This window comes from Syngnathoides biaculeatus, chromosome 11 (genome assembly GCF_019802595.1).
Source record: "Syngnathoides biaculeatus isolate LvHL_M chromosome 11, ASM1980259v1, whole genome shotgun sequence".
NCBI classification, from domain to species: Eukaryota; Metazoa; Chordata; class Actinopteri; order Syngnathiformes; family Syngnathidae; genus Syngnathoides; species Syngnathoides biaculeatus.
This window is the reverse complement of record NC_084650.1, coordinates 8808173-8831864: the sequence shown is the minus strand read 5'-3', so window position 1 is coordinate 8831864 and position 23692 is coordinate 8808173. Positions and strand designations below refer to the sequence as shown.

The following is a 23692-nucleotide window of genomic DNA, read 5'->3' as shown; positions in this document are numbered from 1 at the left end:
TGGTGAGGAAGTGTGTTGCATACAGCTGTTCTGCGACAAACGCTGACGCAGTCAGCTTACATGAATGGCCGAAAAACCAACGGATGGGCAAGATATGGACCAGGTTTGTGAAGAAAAAGCGGGCGCATTAGAGTTACAAGTCAAAGTCAACAGTATTATATTCCAAGCATTTCACTGAGGACTGCTTTGAAAACCCCGTACACCGTTCACTTGGTTTCGCTACCAAGTAAGTACATCCGTGTTCAATTGTTTCGTATTGACAAGTATCTACCTCGTTTTAAATGTAAGTACAATATGATGTTTAGGAGGTGACAAAATTTGGACACTGTATAAAGTTAGTGTATTGTTGACGCTGATCTTCCTCAAATTCGACGACAGCAGTGTGTGCGCTCAAGTGTTCAGTGCATTATAATACGGTCTAAATGCATGTAAATAACGCGAAGAATGCGCTATAAACAATGGACATTACTCTGATCTGACAAAATATTCCAAATTGAAAATATGAATGAAATAAAAGAGTAAAGATGTGATGAAGCTATCTCCACTGGAACAGACCTCCACAATAGACTTTTTTTGACTGACGTCACACACCTTCCGATTGAGAACACAGGCTTCATCTTGGCTTGGTGAATTCACGGAAACACATGTAACTAACCAGAAATCATTTCAGAATGGCGTATGAATGGCGGTGCACTGCTATATTATGGGTTGCTCAAATGGGCATTGTAAAGTGTCTTTCTTTCGACTGACAGCTGTGATCAAAAACCAGTGCGAGAAAACGGAGCATTTAGCAACCAAACAGCGACAACTGTGGCTGTCTCGTATTAGCAGAGCAGCTGATCTAGCAGCCAAGCACAATACTCATGTGTGAATGCAATGCATGTCTCCAAAATCTGTATTTACTGTTTCATTATAAAAAACGACTTACCGCACCGCTAGTTGTTTCATGAGTTGAGTTAAAAATATAGCCGTGGAAGTGGAGAAAAAGGTGTGGGCTACACTTGGGACTCGTCCCGGTCGAACCTCTCTATCTTCCTCTAGATAACAAAAATGAAATAATAATCTACACCTCTTTCGTTGGTATAATCAACATAATTTAACACAACGCTGACTGTAATCATACGGTACATATTGAAATTGCATTGTGCGGTACACTAACCTTAGCAGTGTGGAGACACAGGTTGCTTACAATGGATACTGCCGCATCACGAACCCAGCCATTGATGAATTGGTTGTAGGCCTCCAGACCTTTGTAATTCTTTAGTTGGTCCATGGTACAAGCGCTTGTCGAGAAGAGGAGATAGTTGACGATGTCTGGATAGGTTACTGACACCCACAGTTGTGTGCTCCATTTGTGTTTCTCCGAGGCATATGGGTCGATATTGTCGATCAAAGCACAATTCTTGTCGTAACAGTTTCTTGAAACCACATCTAATGAGCCCTGATAACTTTCCAAAGTCTTTTTAGCCATCATGCGTCATTTTTACCCGCCGTACGAACATGTGTGTAACTCCGGTCTGTATGCAAAAGCATTAGAGTGAATGGCGCGTCAGTAGAGTGAACCCATCCAACACAGCCACGTCGTCATGTGGTTGAAAACAGTCTATCGAGGAATACCATAGTGTTGTGAACCACTTTTTTCCCAACATGTATCACTTTGGATATGATGGGATGAGAAACTGGAAAATGACAATTACTGAATTAGTCTGTAAGACACCATTTAACTTTCAATTTTGTGTTTCAACGAGAATGTTCAACTGGCTCAAGCAAAAGATAAATCTGGCAGTTTGATGTTCAACATAACCTTTCCAAAGGCAGAACAAGGGCATCACACAGTGAAGAAGATAATGCAGGATTGTACATTTGGTGAAAAGGAGTCGGAGGCGGAGTCTCAGAATCAGGAACAAAAGTTGTTTTATTGGCAGACATCAAAACACTACTCGCATAACGGCGGGAACTCTGAACTCGTCACTCCGGAAGAGGAACAACAAAAACAGTCCGTGCAGAACCCCGCACCCCAACTCGAGGTCCCGCGGGTGAATTATGTAAACACCACAATGGTACCGATTTTAAAACTGGTCAATCTTTTTTTTGCTACAGGTGTTCGGTTAAAACCGATTATGAAAGTAAGCGTTTTTTCGCGATCCCTAGTTGTCGTACTCTTGGAGTAGTTTTAGTTGCTCGTCCACTCTTTGGAAGGTTTGCCACTGTTCCCAGGTTTCTCTATTTTTGTGGATATTAGCTCTGACTATGGTTTGCTGGAGCCCCAAAACCTTGTAAATGGCTTTGTAACCTTTTCCTTCTTTCTTCTTCTTTTCCTTCTGGCTTGTCCCCTGAGGGTTTGCCACAAAGTGTCATCTTTTTCCATGTTAGCCTAGCTCCTGCATCTTCCTTTCGAAGACCAACTGCCCTCATGTCTTCATAATATCCATCAACCTTCTTATTGGTCTTCTTCTCACTCTATTGCCTGGCAGTTCCATCTTCAGCACCCTTCTACCAATATACTCAGTGATTTTAGTTGGTTGTCCACTTCTGGGAAGGTTTGCCACGTTTCCCAGTTTTCTCCATTTGTGGATAATGGTTCTGACGGTGGTTCAATAGAGTCCCAAAGCCTTGGAAATGGCTTTGAAAACTTTTCCAGTCTCACCTTTTCCAAATTTGTGTTTAGTGAGTGACTTTGTTATTCAACAATGGGGGTCAATTACTTTTTCATAGAGGTTGAGAAAGATTTTTTTTTGTCATTTCAAAACTGCATTTTGGATTCCTTTGGGTTGTCTGAGTAATATTAAAATTGGTTCGATATTTAGAAAGAAAACAAAAAGAAATCAAGGAAGGGGCGAATGCTATGTATGCCCTGGAAGAAGACGTGTTAAAATGGCGAACAGTGGAAGTCTAAATCGTAGTATTGCTCACAAAATAGTTGATAAATAAGCAATAATTGATCAAAGTAGCAAGAGATTTAGATTATTATAATGAAATTAAATTATTGTCACTTGGTATGCTGAAATTTTCAGAGGTCGTTTCACTGGAGCTCTCGGGGTATGATTTTGTACATTTCTAATTTCATGGGAACAGTTTGGAGATGGCCCCTTCCTATTCCATCAATGCACAAAATCAAGGTTAATAAAGACATGAATGAAAGTTTAGTCTGTATGAACGTGACTGGCGTGCACAATCCTGACCTCAACCCAATGGAATGCTTTTGATGAATTAGAGCAGTGACGAAGCGAGGCCATCTCGTCCAACATCAGTTTTTCATCTCACAAATGCACCTCAGAACTTTTTTTCATGAATTTCCATAAAGACACTCTTCAACCTTGTAGAAAACCATCCCAAAAGAGTTTAAGCAGTGATAACATAAGAGAGGGGACAAATGTCATATTCAACGCTCTGAATTAAGATTGGGATACCACCTAGACTTTGGGAATTAAATCTTAGTTATATACCCTGATGATAAATACAAATATTGTATCTAGGCTTCCCTTCCCTGAATGAGGGTTACCAGGGGCCCTCTCTGGAGCCTAGCCGGAGGTGGGGCTTGAAAGTGAGCACCTGGACCGGGTCTAGTTCCATGGGGCTCGGCCAGGCATAACCCAAAAGAGTAACATGGGTCCCTTTTCTCATGGGCTCATGGCTTATGGGAGGGACTATAGGGGTCAGGTGCAGTGTGAGCTGGGTGACGGCCAAAGGCAGGGACCTTGGTGATCTGATTCTTGGCAACAGAAGCTGCCTCTAAGGTCGTGAAATATCACCTCTCTGTCAGTTTGTTAGTGGACGTCTGTTCTCATCACGGGTTGTTTATACTGAACACCATATTCAAGCAGAAGCGTGTCCATATGTGCACTTGGCACTGGGACACCCTTGGTCACAGTTCGTGACAGGGCATTGTGGAGGAGGAGGCACACGCAAAACTTAATTCCAACTTCAGGTTCAACCTCCATTTTGATCCTCCCAAAATCCCATGGAGCAACAGCATGAGGCTACATGCACGCATGCCTTTTTAAAATTTCTCGTGGATTTCTTGTTTTGATGGAGAAAACAACTCCCATCTTCCACTCACTGGCACTAGCCATCAATTTCTTGGGGCCGATGCTGAAAAAAGATGAACAAATCTCCGAAGAAATTGTACAGTACGCTAGCGTACAAGCAATGAAGGGATGTGATGCAAGAAAGATGCTACGTTATGGCCAATAGTAGAGCAGCTCTTTTGCACCACACAAAACAAGAAACAGGAAGTGCATCATGGCTAAAGCTTGATGCCCCTCCAAGCCAATGTGATGACAGGAAGATGCTATGGCGATAGCCAATGGAAGAGGAGCTGTATCGTGCCACTTTCAAACCACAATACAGTACAGGATGTTTACGTTTGGTGGAATCCAGCACCATTTTTTTCCCTTTCATATCCTGAATGTCCTTCATAACTAGAGAGAACATTTTTCCGGGGAGGCTTTTCGTAACCTGAATTTTTCATTAGTAGAGACAAGAGAGCAGCCTTCAATGGTTTGGACATGTCCAGAGGTGAGAGTGAGTGAGTATATTGGTAGAAGGGTGCAGAGGATGGAGCTACCAGGCAAAAGAGTGAGAGGAAGACCAAAGAGCATGTTGATGCATGTTGTTAGTGAAGCCATGAGAGCAGTTGGTGTAAGAGAGGAAGATGTAGGAGATAGGCTTACATGGAAACAGATGACATCCTGTGGCAACCCCTAGCGGGACAAGGCAAAAGGGAAAGAAGAAGAAGATACATTTATAAGTAGAGGTATGACTGTAGTTTGTTTTCGGTTTCTTCTGTTTGGGGTTGCCACAGCATGTCATCCTTTTCTATGTTAGTATATCTCCTGCATCCTCATCCCTAACACCAACTCTCCTACTGTCTGCTCTTACTACACCTATCAACCTTCTCTTTGTTCTTCTTTGACCTCTCTTTCCTGACAGCTCCATTCTTATCACCCTTTTAGCAGTATTTTCACTATCTGCCCTCTGAATGTTTCCAAACCATTAAGGTCTGGGCTCTCGAATTTTGTCTCCATAGCATATAACACTGGCTGTCCCTCTGCTTAGCTCATTTCTAACCCTATCCAACCTGGTCATTCCTATCCAACAGAGTCCCTCCTGAAGACAACCTCAACAACTTAAATTTCTCCTCCAAACCTGCTTCCTGTTGTCTCTTCAGTGCCACTGTCTCTAATCCATACATCATGGGAGGTGTCACCACTGTCTTATCAACTCTGCCTTTAACCTAACAGAGACTCTTCTATCACGCAACACACCTGACACCTTCCTGCTTGGACCAATTCCTTTACTTCCTTACCACACCATTGATTTGGACCGTTAAACCTAATTATTTAAAGTCGTTTTCCCTCATGACCTCCCTGCAGCCTCTCTCTTCACCCTTTACTTTTCTCATTCAATCGCATACATTCTGTCTTACTTTGGTTAATTTTCATTTCTCTCCTTTCCTGTGCATGCCTCCACTTTTCCAACTTTTCTTCCACCTGCTCCCTGCTCTACCTGCAGTTCACCACCCTCATTTCATTTTCATCATCCTCATCAATCACAGCAGATTTTTGTCAAGAACTTCTTGGGGAAAATTACCCCATACATCCTTCCTTCAATGATATGAAGTTTCCCAGTACTATTTGTTGAAAAGCAGTCCCACACCATCATGTTCCCATCTCTGAACTGCACTGGTATGTATTTTTTTGGTTCTGCTGATATTTTTTCCCAAGGCAATATATTCTGTAATGAGATTTAATCAGTTATTGATGTAAATAGCTTGTTTTTTTTTCCAGTTTAAAACAATTCTTTGCATAGAGGTAGCTAAAGCTAGGAGTAATTATTGTGAATATTTATCAGGGAGGTCAATTGTGTTTCAGTCGCCAAGTATGCACAATCTTGGGGAACGTTTCAACTAACAATAATCGTGCTTCAGACAAACCTTTCAGGCTACAATACAGCCTCTGCGCAAATGGAATCCTGCAATTCAAAATAAAAGAGAATTTCTGTGTAACTGAAGACCAAAACCATTGAATTGTTGTGCATTCCCTTACAGTGTGAAAATAGGTATCTGGAGTATTTTTGGTCCATTGCACACAAATATTCGATGGAGAAAAGCCCATTGTATACATCGGCTAGTGGTTAAAATTTACTTGATGGAGTCCTTCCTATTTTATGACCTGTAGATTTATATTTTTTCCATTATAATTGTTAATGTGACATATTACAGTAGTTTCAGTCGGCAGACATGGAAAGATCCTCCTATTTGGTGATAGGTAGGCCAATTAACTGAGTACATAAAATTAATTTATAAACTCTTGGCAGATTTCTTTTACTTTGTGAGAGAAGATTTAATGTTTTCTTGACAAAATCTGGCTGTTCAAGAGTGATCTAAAGTATTGGTACTTTGAAAAAAAAATCTTGCTACTTTTCTTGTTTTCCTTTTGGCTTGTCCTGTTAGGGGTCACCACTGTGTGTCATCTTTATCCATGTAAGCATCTTCCTCTCTAACACTAACTGCCCTCATGTTTTCCCTCACAACATCCATGAACCTTCTCTTTCTTTGTCTACCTCTCACTCATTGGCCAGGCAGTTCCATTCTCAGCATGCTTCTACCAATATACTCACTGTCTTGTATCTGGACATGTCCAAACAATTGAAGTCTGCTCTCTCGAACCTTGTCTCCAAAACATCTAACTTTGGCTGTCCCTCTAATGAGCTAATTTCTAATCCTATCCACCCTGGTCACTCCTAGCAAGAACCTCAACATCATCATTTCTGCCACCTCCAGCTCTGCTTCCTGTTGTCTCTTCAGTGCCACCGTCTCTAATCTCTTCAGTGGTACCGTCTCTAATCCGTACATTATGGCTGGCCTCACAACCGTTTTATAAACTTTGCCCTTCATCCGAGCAGAGACTCTTCTCTCACATAACACACCAGATACCTTCCGCCAAATGTTCCAACCTGCTTGGATCTGTTTCTTAACTTCCTGACCACACTCACCATTGCTCTCGATTGTTGACCCCAAGTATTTGAAGTCCTCCATACTGCCTATCTCCTTTCCCTGTAGTCCCACACTTCCCCTCCACACCTCTCATTCACACACTTGTGTTCTGTTTTACTTCAGCTAATCTTTATTCCTCTCCTTTACAGTGCATGTCACCATCTTTCTAATTGTTCTTCCATGTGCTTCATGCTTTCACTGCGGATCACAATGTCGTCTGCGAACATCATGGTCCAAGGACATTCCAGTGTAACATCATCTGTCAGCCTATCCATTATCACAGAAAACAGGAGGGGGGTCAGACCTGATCTCTGATGCAGTCCCACCTCCACCTTAAATTCTCCTGTCACATCTACGGTATATATATGATGAAAAACACCCTGCTCTATTGAAAGTTCTCCCACTTGGAAATCAAGGAGATGTCTGAAATTTTCATCGCAGGTGCATGTCCTATGTGAGAGAGCGCATCGAAAAAGAAAAATCCAAAAATCCCAATGTATGATTTTTTTTAACAATTTATTTGTGTGATACAGCAGCAAATAAGTATTTGAACACCTCAGAAAACCAAAGTTAATATTTGGTATAGTAGCCTATGTTTGCAATTACAGAAGTCAAACGTTTCCTGTAGTTGTTCAGCTGGTTTCCACACACGACAGGAGGGATTTGTGCCCACTCCTCCGCACAGATCTTCTCTAGATCAGACAGGTTTCTGGGCTGTTGCTGAGAAACATGGAGTTTCACCTCCCTCCGAAAATTTTCCATTGCGTTTAGGTCTGGAGACTGGCTAGGCCATGCCAGAACCTTGATATGCTTCTTACGGAGCCACTCCTTGGTTTTCCTGGCTGTGTGCTTCGGGTCATTGTCATGTTGAAAGACCCAGCCACAACCCATCTTCATTGCTCTGACTGAGGGACAGAACAACCCACAAAATCTCACAATACATGGCCGCGGTCATCCTCTCCTTAATACAGTGCAGTCGTCCTGTCCCATGTACACGAAACCACCCTCAAAGAATGTTGCTAACACCCCCATGCTTCACAGTAGGGATGGTGTTTTTGGGATGGAACTCATCATTAGTCTTCCTCCAAACACGGTGAGTGGAAAAAGTTCCATTTTGGGGGATTTGTTTTTGAGAAGAATCAGGAAGTGACGTAAAGGACAGAAGCCCCCCCAATTGGACTCGTTTGTTTCCATTAGTTTTACCTCTGGGAAGGTAGCTTGTTGTTCCTGCATGTTAGCCAAAATGCCGGCTCGTTGCATTGATGGACATTGCTTGAACACTCGGGAGAATGGATTAACCCTTGCTAAGTTTGCATGAGACCTGGTTCGTCGTGAAAAATGGATTGCACAGGTGCAGAGGACGAGAGCTTCCTCTCCTTAATACAGTGCAGTCGTCCTGTCCTATGTTCAGAAAAACACCCTCAAAGAATGATGCTAACACCCCCATGCTTCACAGTAGGGATGGTGTTCTTGGGACGGAAATCATCATTTGCCTTCCTCCAAACAGTTAGTGGAAAAAGTTCCATTTTGGTCTAATCTGACCACAAAACCTTCTGCCATGACTCCTCTGTATCATCCAAATGGTCATTGCTAAACTTAAGACGGGCCTTGACATGTGCTGGTTTAAGCAGGGGAACCTTCCATGCCATGCATGATTTCAAACTATAACATCTTGGTGTATTACCAACCGTTACCTTGGAAACGGCGATCGTAGCTCTTTTCAGGTCATTGACCAAGTCCTGTCGTGTAGTCCTGGGCTGATTCCTCTCCTTTCTAAGGATCATTGAGACCCCACGAGGTGATATCTTGCATGGGGCTCCGCTCTGATTGAGATTGACCGTCATGTTTAGCTTCTTCCATTTTCTAATGATTGCTCCAACAGTGGACCTTTTTTCACCAAGCGGCTTGGCAATTTCTCCGGAGCCCTTTACAGCTGCGTGAAGTTGTACAATTTTGTCTCTGGGGTCTTTGGACAGCTCTTTGGTCTTGCCCATGTTACAAGTTTGAGTCTTACTGATTGTATGGGGTGCACAGGTGTCTCTATGCAGCTAAAGACCTCACACAGGTGCACCTGATTCAGGATAATACATAGAGTGGAGGTGGACTTTTCAAGGCAGACTAACAGGTCTTTGGGGGTCAGAATTGTAGCTGCTGGACAGGTGTTCAAATACTTATTCGCAGCTGTATCACACAAATCGTTAAAAAAAACATGCATTGTGATTTCTGAATTTATCTTTTCAGATTATCTCTCTCACAGTGGACATGCACCGACGCTAAAAATTTCAGACCCCTCCATGATTTCTAAGTGGGAGAACTTGCAATAGAGGAGGGTGCAATACTTATTTTCTTCACTGTATATATATATATATATATATATATATATATATATATATATATATATATATATATATATATACACACACACACACTTTTAGTGTATCATCAGTCTCAGAATTATTTTAAATAACATTGTTACTCTGTTGCTAACCAATGATGATAAAAGTACTTCTTACCATTAATGCGATTTCTGGTGCTGCATAGTTTTGCAGATGGCTTTATTGCTTGTTTCATATGTTGTTAGATTAACCTTTCATCTGTTAATCGTGACCATAATTCAATTTGATTTGCCATTATGATGGTACATTGGTGAACAGTTCTTTCCAACAAAGGCATGTCTTTTATCCGTTTAATTAGCTTGTCTTTATGCGAAGTTGTTAAAATGTTTATTGGCAAAATCAAGTATGAATGTTTTGGCATACTCCCCATCTGTGAATTTAGACACACAGCAGAACCCTCTCTCTCCACAAAGGCTGTCCAGTCTTGTTGAAAACTTCAGTACTCCCCATCTTTTTTTCTTTGCGTAATCTTTGTCAAATTGTTTCCATAATTAGTTGTTCTGACCCGATCACCGTTCAACCCTTCTGCGGCTGTGCACTTCGACTGCCACACTGAATTATGGCAACCTCACTAGGACAAAATCTCTCTGCGTTATTTGCGTTGGCTGCCACACCAAACTACGGCAACCCCACTACGACAAACTGTCTGCGTCATTTGTGTTGGCTGCACAACAGAAATCACATGTACAGCATGTCATTATGAGGGCTCTGCAAGCTATATGCAACCACCAAAAGAGCCAGGTCTGGCTTGCGAGCCATAGGTTTCTGACCTCTGCTCGAGTGCCTGGTTAACTTCCCCCTTACTAATCATTGCCACTTCCTGCTCCTTCACACTTGCCTATTCTACTCTTCCTTCTCTCTTGTTTTCTTCATTCATCAACTTCTCAAAGTATTTTTTTTCCATCTACTTAGCACACTACTGGCACCAGTTAACACAATTCCATTTCTAGCCTTAATCACCCTTACTTGCTGCACATCCTTCCCATCACTATCCCTCTGTCTGGCCAACCTGTAGAGACCCTTTTCTCCTTCTTTTTTTTAATTGCTGCATTTGATGTATTTAATTGAAGAAAATTTCCACTGATTTGGAATTCTCGTGTTACAGGCCTAACAAGTCAGCCTTCAGTGATTTGTCTAACAAAATATGAATTTTCAGCTAAGTGTATCCATCAATCAGATGTTTGCAATTCTTAGATGTTATCTTCTTCCACACTTCCTCCACTTTGTTGAAGTTCTTGAACATTTGCAGGGTTCTTTTCTCGTATGGAAGATTTCGTCTCCCCCCAATTCTTTTTAAAACGTTTCTTTCCCTCTTCAACCATTCCTGTTTGCTTTTGGATATGTGTTTTAGATCGTTGTCTTGCTGGTGGACCCAAGATTTTCACCTCAAAGTAAAATTTCTTACACAGGGTGAGAGGAGTGTTAATTAGTGATGCTTCCCATAACCGTTGAATACCCGAATGTATTGTGCAACCATGGTTATATAACTTGTTTTTCACTAACTTGTTTTTCTGGTCAAGACGTCTTGACCGTTTCACTATCTTGTTCACATGCATAACAAAGAAGAACATTGTTGTGGGATGTCTTGACAGTTATGGCTGCGTAATATGTTTTTCAGAGCCTGAAGGACACACTTAAGTGTCAATAGTAAATCAGGAAACAAACGTTGCGGCGCCAGGGGTGACGGGTCGGCCACCTGCCCTTCCTCTCGCACGGAACTGAAAAGTATAATAGAGAGATGCAGAGTACAAACAGGTAGAGTCTGCTGTGGATTGCGTACGGACGCCCAGCTGGTTGACAAGCGGAGCTCTGCCTGGGTGTTTGGCTCTCCACCTTCTCGGCATAGGTAAGGAGCTCATATGATGATTTCACGCAATGTCAACTGTGTTTTGAGAACTTGCATTTGGTCAAAATAAATATGCCAGTTATTGAGGCTAAATAGCATTTGGGAACGTTGGTCTTTTATTGAGTGTCGTCTTTGTCTCCTGAGCGCTGACCAGCACCGATCCCTTCAATAAAACACAGGGTAAGACATTTTTCTGTAAAATATCCTGATAGTTTTCTTATTTTATGATATCCATGAGAGAGTCAAGACCTTCAGTACCAAATGAAGACAAACAGCCCCACAGCATTATACAGTGGGTATGCAAAGTATTCAGGTCCCCTTAAAATTATCAATGTTATATGACACCCATCAAAGCATCCATTTTCTTAGCTGCTTATCCTCACAAGGGTCATGGGAGTGCTGGAAACTATCCCAGCTATCAGGGTACACCCTGAACTGGTTGCCAGCCAATCGTTGGGTACATAGAGACAGACAACAGCTGCACTCACAACCACAGCTCAGGGCAATTAATACATGTTGTTGGGATGAAGAAGGAAAGTGGAGTGCCCAGAGAAAACCCACACACCGAGATAACATGTAAACTCCACACAGGCGGGGTTGTGCTCTAAACCCCGGTCCTCAGAACTGTGAGGCCAACCCTCTCACCAGTTGCTCTACCATGCCACCTACAAAGTATATACAATATCCCATACTGACAGAAATAAATCAATTGTTGAAATCTTCTGAGATTAAATAGAAAAATTGAAATATCACACAGTGATATATTCTGTCCCTTCGCTCAGTACAGTGTTTGAGATATAGCGTAATTTCTGGACTATAAACTGATGATGTGAAGTGTCATGCATGTTTAAGAAAGGGACATTAAAGATGTGTGTGCAAGTCCAAATCTGTGCATGAGGTTGAAGAGAAGCAGGTAAAGGAGGAAGTCTTCCTCGGCAGCGTCGTGACAGATGGAGACCCTTGGATGGTCAAAATTGACATTAATAAATGTCAAGTGTCAAGTTCAAAATAACACGGGCGCCGATGTCACAGTCTTGCTGCACACTGTGTTCCAAAGAATATACAAGGACAACTCACCCATACTCAAGAAGGCAACAAAGTCACTGTTTGAACCAGGGAGGAGTCCGCTTGAGGTGGTGGGTGTCGCCAGGCTGCTGCTGAGGAAAGGTAAGAGGAAAGAGATGGAGAATGTTTACATTGCTCGCCATGTGCATACTGCCTTGCTGGGGAGGTCTGTGAGATGTAGGCTGGGGGTGGTGGCACACTTAGACAATGTCACTGTGGAGGCATTAAAGGAGAATTACCAAAAATTATGCACCTGGCTTTGAAAAGTACGTCAGCCTGAAACTATCAAGCTGAAACCGGGAGCTGTACCATTCTCTTTAAAAACACCAAGGAGTATTCCATTGCTGCTGTAGGACAAAGTCAAGCTAGAACTGTCCTGCATGGAACGACTCGGGAGTTATTTGCAGAATTCAGGAGCCCACAGAATGGTGCCCGGGCATCGTAAAAAGAATGGTTCTGTGCGGATATGTGTAGATCTCACCAAGCTAAATGACTCCGTGTGCAAGGAGAAATAGATCCTGCCTTCAGTGGAGGAAACGCTGGGAATGCTGGCAGGAGCCAGGATTTTCAGGAGCTGGATGCCAAAATGGAGTTTTGCAAATTCCCCTGACGCCAGACTCAGCGAAATTTACATCTTTCATTACGCCCTTTAGGCGCTATTACTTCAACAGCCTGCCTTTTGCGATTGCCTCCGCCCCAAAACACTTTCAGAACCGCATTGTGACGGAGGTCACTGAAGGGCATTGTCTACCAAATGGACAATATTTTTGTGTGGGGCCTAACACAGGAAGAGCATGACACCCGCCTACATGATTCAGTGGGCGGGCATCACTCTGAACGTCGACAAGTGTGACCTGTCAAAGACGGAGGTGACCTTTCCGGGCCATGTGGTCTCCACCAGTGGCATAAGCCCTGATCCATGCAAGCCATCTTGAAAATGAAGGAGCCCAACGACTGTAACTGAGCTGAGGAGTTTTCTCTGAATGCTGAACCAACTTGGGAGGTTTGTGCCGTGACTGGCTGACAGGGACAAGGCTCTGCGGGATCTCGTATCAAACAAGAACTGCTGGGTGTGGGGCATCAACCAGGTCTGGGCCTTTCAAGACTTGAAGGAGGCAGTGACATCTACACCAGTGCTGACCATGTGTGATCCCAACAGTCCAATGTCACAGCAGATACGTGGTTGTATGGACTGGGAGGAGTACTTATCCAAAAATGGGATGAGGGATGGAGGCCAGTTGCCTACATGTGTCAGGCTCTCACACCTACAGAGCAGGGATATGCGCGCAAGTGGAGAAGGAAGCTCTGGGACTGAAGTGGGCTTATGAAAGGTTCCGTAACTTCCTCATAGGGAAACGTTTCCAAATGGAGACAGACTACAAACCCCTCCCGAGTCTCCTGGGTACACAGCCATCGGATGCTCTACTTCAACGGATCCAACGCTCCAGGATGCCACTCATGCGCTATTCTTACTCACGAGCCAGGGAAGTGCCTCTGGACAGTTGACATACTATCATGAGCTCCTGTGCAGTGGGAGGAGATGCCTGCAGACAAGGAGCTGTTTGAAGATACCAACATCTACATGGACATGGTGACGGAGAACCTGCTGGCGAGCGTCGACTACCTGGAAGAGCTGAGGGAGCAGCAGAGGAGGGACAGTGTGTGTGCATGTGTGATGCAGCTGTGTACAGAAGGCTGGCCTGTCAACAGGCCCAAAGAGCCAGGATTCAAGCTGTATTGGGCAGAGCATGTGTTCCTCACAGTCCAGAATGGGGTCTTTATGAAGGGACAGACACTTGTCATTCTCTCAGTGATGAGAAATAATGTGCTTGCCAAATTACACGAAGGTCACCAAGATGTGGTGAAATGCAGGCAGAGGGCACAATAGTCAGAGTGGTGGCCCGGGCTGAGCCAGCAGCTGAATGAGCTGGTTCTTAACTGCCGAACATGCTGCAAGGAGAGGCAGAACCAGAGAGCCAATGATGCCATCACTGTACCCAAGCCGACCATCGGAGAAGCTGGGAGCGGATTTATTTAAAAAGTGCTCTGGAGTAAGACCTACCTTCTGATTGTGGACTACATGTCAAGGTATGTGGAGATAGCTCTACTGACATCCACAAGGTCAAATGATGTAATCAACCACCTTAAGTCGATCTACGAAGGTCACGGGATACCAGACCTTCTCGTTTCGGATGGGGGGCCACAGTTTTCAGGAGTCGCTTTCTTAGAGTTTGAAAAGTCCTATGGGTTGCGTCATATCACCAACAGCCCAAGATATCCACAAGGCAGAGGCTGAACGAACAGTTCAGACCGTGAAAGGTCTCTTGAAGAAAGCAGACGACCCTTATCTGGCCTTTCTCGCTAACAGGAATACCCCTTTGGAGAATGGGTATAGTCCAGCTAAGCTTGTCATGGCGAAGAAGCTTTGGACGACAGTACCCGTCCTTCCCGCTTTGCTGAGTCCAGCTATTCCAAACCTTGAACCTGTTCAGTTGAAGGAAAGTGAGAAGCGAGTGAAAGATGTGTGACGCTATTACCGGCTGAATCATGCACGGAACCTTGCGGCACTGGAGCCAGGACAGGAGGTTTGGATGAAGGAACAGCAAGGGCCGTCATCAGTGGTCACACCACCCCATGTTAGTATCTAGTGGATGGACCCCAAGGAACCATGAGACGGAACTGTCGTCATCTCACACCCATGAGAGCCGTGCCAGAGCAGAGTTGCCCCATTCCACTGGGGCCTTCCCAGAGGGGCCGTTCAGCTCAACTGAAAGAGTAACCACCGTTGTAGAACCTTGCAGAGCCACCATCTACTCCGAAACTCTCAGGACCAGGTCTGGGAGTGCTGTAAGGTTGCCAGCGAGGTTGGATTTATGATTACGTTTAGCGATAGAGATAATTCAGGAACTCAAATAAAAGAGACAAATGTTGAAATGGGATATGATTCATGCTAAGTTTTTCTAATGTAAATGTCTAGTTAGCTGCAGGATTGTTGGTTGAGTTATTGATTTGTTGAATTCTTCAAGCTAAGGCTAAAATGTTGTGTGTTGTGTAGTTCAAGGAGACATGTTTATTATATGCAGAGGTAGGGGATCGAGCAGGCAGTACGGTGCAGCAGCGGTAGTTGGGACGTCGGGCGAAGAGAGCAGGTGAGCGGACAGGCAGGAGTCAGTACACAGGAGAACAATCAAAGCAGGCAGAAGTAACGAAGGAGTCAGGCTTACAAGGTTGGTCAGAGAACGGACGAAGGTCGGTACACACAGGTTCAATCAGGGATACCGGAGCACACGAACGGGACATGAAGATCAACGAACTGGCGCCGGCCAGTTGTCATCGCAGTCATATAAATCCACAGCATAATCAGCCTGCATGAGGTGCAGGTGTGCACCTTCCAATCAGCGCACCTGCGCGCACACCCGCACAGCTCGTGCTGGAGCGGCAGGATCATGACAGTACCCCCCCGTCAAAGGCACGGCTCCCAGACGTGCCTAAATGAAAAAAACAGACAATAATTAACACAGGCAGGGGTGGGCGGAAGGGGTGTCTGGAGGAGGGCACACCCCCCCCGAACCACAGTCTGGTGGCCATCCAGGCCACCAAACACAAGGCGTCCGGGTGTACAGGTCAGGAGGACGACCCGGACGCCAAGCACCAGGGTCCCCAAGGGGCGATTCGGGCGGACAACCTCTATGAGCAACCAAACGGCGAAGCAGGAACCAGAACGAGGCAGGCCACTGCTCCGGACGAGAACCTCCCACACTGTGGTTGCAAGACGACCAGGGATTGGTCGCCACCGAGGCTTGGTCAGTATGCAGTCGTGGATTGGTCACCAACGAGGCCAGGTCATGAAGCGGCTGGGAGCCATCTGGAGCGAATAGGATGATGGAGAAAAGGACCAGAGCCATGACCGCCTTGCCGAAGTCTCTCCAGCTCCAGGGTGGCTCCACAGAACTCCCCAGCTCCTCCTGGACAGCAACGTGAGAAGGCGGCGACACCATCGCCTCCTCCTGGACAGCAACGTGAGAAGGCAGCAACACCATCGCCTCCTCCTGGACAGCAATAGGAGAAGGCGGCGACACCATCGCCTCCTCCTGGACAGCAACGTGAGAAGGCTGCGACACCATCGCCTCCTCCTGGACAGCAACGTGAGAAGGCGGCGACTCCATCTCCTCCTCCTGGACAGCAACGTGAGAAGGCGGAGGCAGCATCACCAACTCCACCTCCTCCTGGACGGGAGCGTGAGGCGGCTGGGGAACTGTCGCCACCTCCTGGACAGGAACGTGAGAAGGCGGAGGGAGCATCACCAACTCCACCTGGGCGGGAACGTGAGGCAGCTGGGGAACCGTCGCCACCTCCTGGACAGGAATGTGAGAAGGCAGCGTCAGTGTCACCGTCGCCACCTCCTGGACGGGAACGTATGGGCGTGCTCGTCGCCGACAGAGCAGGAACGGGGAGTGACCGCGGGGCGGTCGCCAACAGAGCAGGAGTGTGGAGCGTCCGCGGGCGGGTCGCCACTCGCACTCCAGAGCACGGACGAGAAGCGGCTGTGGAGACGTGGCCACCTCCTGGACAGCAACGTGACGCGGCATCGGGTCAGTCCCCACTGCCACGTGAGCTTGCAGTGCATCCGTTGCAACAGCAACGTGGGCGTGGCGCGGTGGCGAATCCGTTTCCAGGGCAACGTGAACGAGAGGCGGCAGAGAGTCAGTCGAAACTGACACGTGGGCGTGTCTCGGGAGCGGGTCAGTTCCGACTGCCGCGTTAACTCTGCTCGAAACAGCCAAAACCTCGACGTGGGAATGGCGAGGAGGCGGGTCAGTTTCCACAGCTACGTGCGCTTGGCGAGGTGGCGAGTCCGTACCCACTGCGACGTGCACTTGACGAGATGGCGAGTCCGTTCCCAGTGCGACTTGCACTTGACGAGGTGGTGAGTCCGTTCCCACTGCGACGTGCACTTGGCGAGGTGGCGAGTCCGTACCCACTGCGGCGTGCGCTTGGCGAGGGGGCGGGTCGGTTTCCACGGCAACGTGAACGAGAGTAGGCAGAGAGTCAGTCGAAACTGACACGTGGGCGTGTCTCGGGAGCGGGTCAGTTCCTCCTCCCTCTGGGCTGGAAACTTCGCCACCAGCTGCGGGTCTGCCGGTTTCGCCGTTGCCGCCGAGGAGTGGGAGGACGATGTCTTAGTTGCCGCGCAGCGGGAGGCACCGGGGACCGCCCGTCCGGGGCGTCTCATCTGGCCGCCACGCGGAGGTCCGGGGTAGATGGCCAAGCGGGTTCCCTCAAACGGATTGGTGTATTTGTATCCACCGGGCAAAGACGTTCGGGTGCTGGGAACGCGGGGAGGTGGAGCAAACTGACTGGGATGAAAAGCCGGGCAAAGAGATTCAAAATCAAAGTCATCGGAGTCGTACTCAGGCAGCCGGTCATACAAATCACGGTCCTCATATTCCGAAAAGTCAGAGTCCAGAAGAATATGAGGAGCCGGACGGGTTGTGTTCGGGACTTATTCATACCTCGTGGCGGAGCGTAAGACACGGAAGCGGAGGACGTCAGGGAGCCTACCCGGATTGGACAGGCTTGGTCCTCCGGCAGACGGTCTACCTTGCGTCGGTCCCGGCGACGCTGGGTCTTTCCTGCTGGGTCCTGTTGTGGCCAGTTCGTTCTGTCAGGACCCATCGGAACGTGAGTAGAACCCAAATGCAGGACTCGGAAGATGCAAGGTAGTTCAAGAAGAGACAGGTTTATTATATGCAGAGGTAGGGGATCGAGCAGGCAGTCTGGTGCAGCAGGGGTAGTTGGGACGTCGGGTGAAGAGAGCAGGTGAGCGGACAGGCAGGAGTTGGTACACAGGAGAACAATCAAAGCAGGCAGAAGTAACGAAGGAGTCAGGCTTACAAGGTTGGTCGGAGAACGGCCGAAGGTCGGTACACACAGGTTCAATCAGGGATACCGGAGCACACGAACGGGACATGAAGATCAACGAACTGGCGCCGGCCAGTTGTCATCGCAGTCATATAAATCCACAGCATAATCAGGCTGCATGAGGCGCAGGTGTGCACCTTCCAATCAGCGCACCTGCGCGGACACCCGCACAGCTCGTGCTGGAGCGGCAGGATCATGACAGGCAGAATAACCCTCAAGGTCTGTTGAATCATTGGCAGTCTACCCAATGATTCTAGTAAGGAGATATGAGTTGTGATTGTGTTGACGTCAGCAGGGCGCAAGGCGGAGTGACGACAAGGAAGTGAGTTAAAGAGTTGGCAGTCAGAGCGCAAAATAAATATCACGCACGTTGAAAGACAGTGGACTCACGTCTGTTATTTAATAACATGACAATGACTTAGAAGACAAAAGTGTCCTGGTGCAAAATCCAGTGAAAAGTCAAAAATCACATCTTCCATTTGCATATTGAACTTTGTCTCGCCTGTTTTTTTTCCTCAATCATTGAGGGTGCACCATCTGTAGCCAGGCAGACAGCACGGGACCTGCGCTACGACGAGCACGACGTTGTTGGAGCTTTCATTGGGACCCTCTCAACAAACTCTCTGGTGACGGTCAATGTATCATCAACGCCGCGGATTAAAAGAAGGAGTTGTGCAACGTCTGTTATGTCAATGCTTTCATCAAGTGCAACTGAAAATGCAATAAATTACTTTGTGGTGTAACTATATGTCCAAATCCACAGAAAGATCAGAAATTCCATCTGCAACCGTGTTTCTCATCAAGCTAATATTTGTAAAACCCTGGCGCCTTTTAAGACACACAATCACCGCTACCTTCATCATGCATTTTTTTTTTTTTTACAAATTCAGCCTCATGAATTGGTTTTGAAGCCACTGCAATTTCATTAGCAATGAGGAAGATAGCCTTCACAGCTGTGTCACTGATGTCTCTGGTGAGAGTAAACGCAGACTGCTGCTTCTTCAGACCCACCAATAGTTCATTAGCCTTCTTATTTCTTCTCCATTGTCCTTGAAAGTTGTCATATTTGTCGGCATGAAGACTCAAATAGTGGCAACAAAGGTTATTTTCTTTCAGCACTGCAACATGCTGTGACCACAAACATACACGTACAGCTTTTCCTTTCACTTCTGAGAAGAAATAGAAGGATAACAATTTCTCTTGGAACACGCTGCATGCACCCTGCGTCCACTTTTTGCTTTTTCGACAGACATATTGGGGAAAATGAGGCTGCCAAATGACACATTAGTATCATAGAAAGTAAAGTACCATAGAAGCCGTAATAAATAGCATGGGCAGTACACAAAGGAGCTCATCTGGACTGTATAATAAACCTGCTTATGCTACCTCAGTGTAAATGATTTGTTGAACACAATTGTTATTGTGCCATCCAGTGGACGAGACCAGAACAGCAGTTGCTTTCATTGACGACATGGTTTTATACTTTACAAAATCCTCTCGCGGGCCAAATTAAACCCATTTGCAATTGGATATCTATAATAAAAGACCAAAGAATAATACAACTCAAGAATAATACAACTCAACCGTACACTAAAAGAAACCATAATCTTAATAATTGCAATGATGGATTTGAGGTTGTCGGTTGTTGAGTTGGCGCTTCCTATCGAGGGTTTTTAACTGTAAGTTGCCCCTTGCAGTTCTGTTTTCTGGTCATTTCGGGCATGTGTCCAAAGTACGAGCTGATACTGAAGGTAGTAAGACTCAAGTAAAACGTTGTCCACCAAATAAATACTCAAGATGTTTTCTGTGAAAAAACTACTCCAGAACTGAGTAACATGTGCATAAATTGTATTTTATTTTTGTAGTCAGTGCCTAATTAAAAAAAAAAATGTACAAATTAAAATATCATCCTGTAATTTCATCCTTCAATCAATTTTCTTAGCCGCTTATCCTCACAAGGGTCGCGGAAGTGCTGGAGCCTATCTCAGCTGTCAGCGGGCAGGCGGCGAGGTACATCCTGAACTGCTTGCCAGCCAATCGCAGGGCACATGGAGACAAACAATCGCACTCACAATCACACCTAGGGGCAATTTAGAGTGTCCAATAAATGCATGTTTTTGGGATGTGGGAGGAAACCGGAGTGGCCGGAGAAAACCCACGAATATACAGGGAGAACATGCAAACTGCACACAGGGATGGCCGGGATTGAACCCAGGACCTCAGAACTGTGAGGCCAACACTTTACCACACCTAGCCTAGATCGCTAACAACAAAACTCATCTGTATTCTAATATTTAAATGAGTTGAATTAATATTTAACATCAAACGATAGTACTTACACTACATTTCATTTACAACGAGGACCGTGAGTACTTAGTAGGAAGTTGGGCAAGTAGGAACGTCAACTTAAACTTAAAAATTCATAGGCCTTAGCTGGCTGACAACAAGTCGCGTTTGTGATGAAACCATGCTGTTGAAGAAACATCGAGCATTAGTAACTTCATAACTTATATAACGAGGGCCATGAAGACTTATAGGAAATTTCTCATCTTAGTACATCTTCATACCCAAATTGGGGCCGTATTGTTCGCGTTGAAGCTGCTCGGCCCAAGTTAGCCTAGCGCGCTAACAACATTACCTACGTAGAGTATACAACAAGGATCAAACATCGAACGTGGACTCAACCTTAAACTATTAGAGTGAGGGCCATTGTGGTTTGAATCACTTCCATCCACGTATCCTTTAAATCGTCATATCCTTTATATTTTCACATAGGTAGTATGTGATTTGTGTACCTTATGTGCCGACTTGATTTAATTGCTTGTTTTGGTTATTTGCAGCCCGAAGGGGCTAACTACGCCCGCCCTCGTCACTGTTAATTTGCAAGGCGTAGGGAGATATTCAGATAATGTAGGTCGAAGACGAAATAGAGGAGGAAAGCGGCTTAGTGGGCAGAAGAAGAAGAGGCATGCACAGACCCTACAACTGTGTCTAGGGACTTTGAATGTTGAGCCTATGACAAGAAAAGCTAAGGAGTGAGAAGACATGATGATTAGGAGAAAGGTTGCTGTATTGTGCATCCAAGAGAGCAAGTGGAAAGGGAGTAAGGCTAGAAGTTTAGGTGCAGGGTTTAACTTATTTTATCATGGAGTAGATGGGAAGAGAAATGGAGTAGGGGTTATTTTAAAACAAGAGCTGACTAAGAATGTCTTGGAGGTGAAAATGGTATCAGACCGAATGATGAGGCTGAAATTTGAAATTGAGGGTATTGTGTAGAATGTGTTTAGCAGCTATGGCCCACAGGTAGGATGTGACCTAGAATTTCGAGAGAAATTCTGAAAGGAACTAGTCGAAGTAGTCCTGAGCATCCCCGAGAGGGAGAGAGAAAGAGAGAGAGAGAGAGAGAGAGAGAGTTGTGATTGGTGCAGATTTTAAAAAACATGTTGGCCAAGGAAACAGGGGCGATGAAGAAGTGATGGGTTGATGTACGGCATTCAGCAAAGTAACTTTGAGGGGCAGATGGTGGTGGTCTTCTCAAAAAGGATGGAATTGGCAGTGGTGAACACTTATTTCCATAAGAGACAGGAACATAGAGTGACCTACAAGAGCGGAGGGAGAAACACGCAGATGGATCATATTTTGTGCAGACGATGTGATCTGAAGGAGGGTACCGACTGTAAGGTGGTGGTGGCGGGGGAGAGTGTGGCTCTACAGCATAGGATGATGGTGTGTAGGATGACTCTGGTGGTGGGTAGGAAGATTAGGAAGAGAATCAGGTGGTGGATGTTGAGAACGGAAGAATGTTGTGTGGCCTTTCGAAAAGAGGTGAGACTGGCTCTAGATGGTTAGGAAGAGCTCCTGGAAGACTGGAATACTACTGCCAAGGTATTCAGAGAGGGAGGCAGGAGAGTACTTGGGTTGTTTCTGTTAGGAAAGGGGAGAAGGACACTTGGTGTGGAACCCCAAAATACAGGAATCATCCAAGGAACGATATCAGCGAAGAAGAAGTGGGACACAGAGAGGACTGAGGAGAGGCGTAAGGAATAGAATGAGATGCGTTGTTGGGCAAAGGTAGAGGTGGCGAAGACTAAACAAGTGGCATATGACGACATGTACTCCAGGTTGGATACAAAAGAAGGAGAAAGGGATCTCTACAGGTTGGCCAAACAGAGGGATAGAGATGGGAAGGATGTGCAGCAAGTAAAGGTAATTAAGGATAGCGATGGAAATATGTTGAATGGTGCTTGTAGTGTGCGAAGTAAATGGAAAGAGTACTTTGAGAAGTTAATGAATGAAGAAAATGGGAGAGTAGGTAGAGTTGAAGAGGCAACGTGAATGACCGGGAAGTGGCAATGATTAGTAAGGGAGAGGTTAAAAGGGCACTGAACAGAATGAAAAATGGAAAGACAGTTTGACCCAATGATATACCAGTTTGGTGAGGTGGCTGTGGAGTTTTTGATCAACTTATTCAATAATACCAGCGGGAGAGAAGATGCCAGAAGAATGGAGAAAAAGTGTGCTTGTCCCCATTTTTAAGAACAAAGCCGATGTTCAGAACTGTGGAATAAAGATGATGAGCCATACAATGAAGGTATGGGAAAGAGTAGTGGAAGCTAGACTCAGGACGGATGTAAGTATCTGCGAGCAACAGTATGGTGTCATGCCTAGAAACAGTACCACACATGCATTATTTGCCCTGAAGATGCTTGTGGAAAAGTACAGAGAAGGTCAGAAGGAGCTACATTGTTTCTTTGTAGACCTAGAGAAAGCCTATGATAGAGTACCAAGAGTGGAACTGTGGTAATCCATGCGCAAGTCTGGTGTAGCGGAGAAATATGTTAGAGTAGTAGTGGAAGGTGTCTGGTGTTTTATGTGACAGAAGAGTATCCGCTAGGATGAAGGGCAAAGTTTATAAAACAGTGCTGAGGGTGGCCATATTTTTTTTTCCAAGGTTACACATCATGAACATTTGACATGAAGAACCTGGTAGGTCAAACTCCTGAGATGTCTGGATTTTGTGTTCAGGGTAAAAAATAAATTTAATAAAGCTTAGCATTTAGATGTAAATTTGCAATCTATACTAACATGTACGCCATGTATTGACAAATTTCAAAAACCTTTCATCTTACTGCTTGTGCAGTTAAAAATGACACCTGCTTCATGATAAGAAACAATTTACACTTTGGAATGCAGACACGTTCAAAAAGAAAAGGAGACATCTGTACCTTGGAAACCCTTTAGAAATGTAAAACTGGCATATTTATGATTTAGATAGTCGGGAATATCAGCACTTGTGTTTTGATTGTAGCATTGAAAACAAGAACAAGCGTGACTAACCACCCCGCGTTTCACACATTCCCTGTGGTCAGAAAAGATTTGTCTTGGCTCAATTCTCATTTTTTTCCAGTTCTTCTAACCGCTCAGTCAATGTTATGTGCTGAAACCACGTAAGTACCGCATTCGCTG

General features: G+C 45.4%; 1 long non-coding RNA gene across 1 annotated transcript; it reads left to right on the top strand.

Annotated features, from left to right (window-relative positions):
• LOC133509240 (uncharacterized) lies at positions 1-23692 on the top strand. The gene is made up of 3 exons (XR_009797281.1): positions 1-226; positions 11012-11239; positions 23634-23692. It is a non-coding gene; the product is annotated as an uncharacterized LOC133509240 (long non-coding RNA).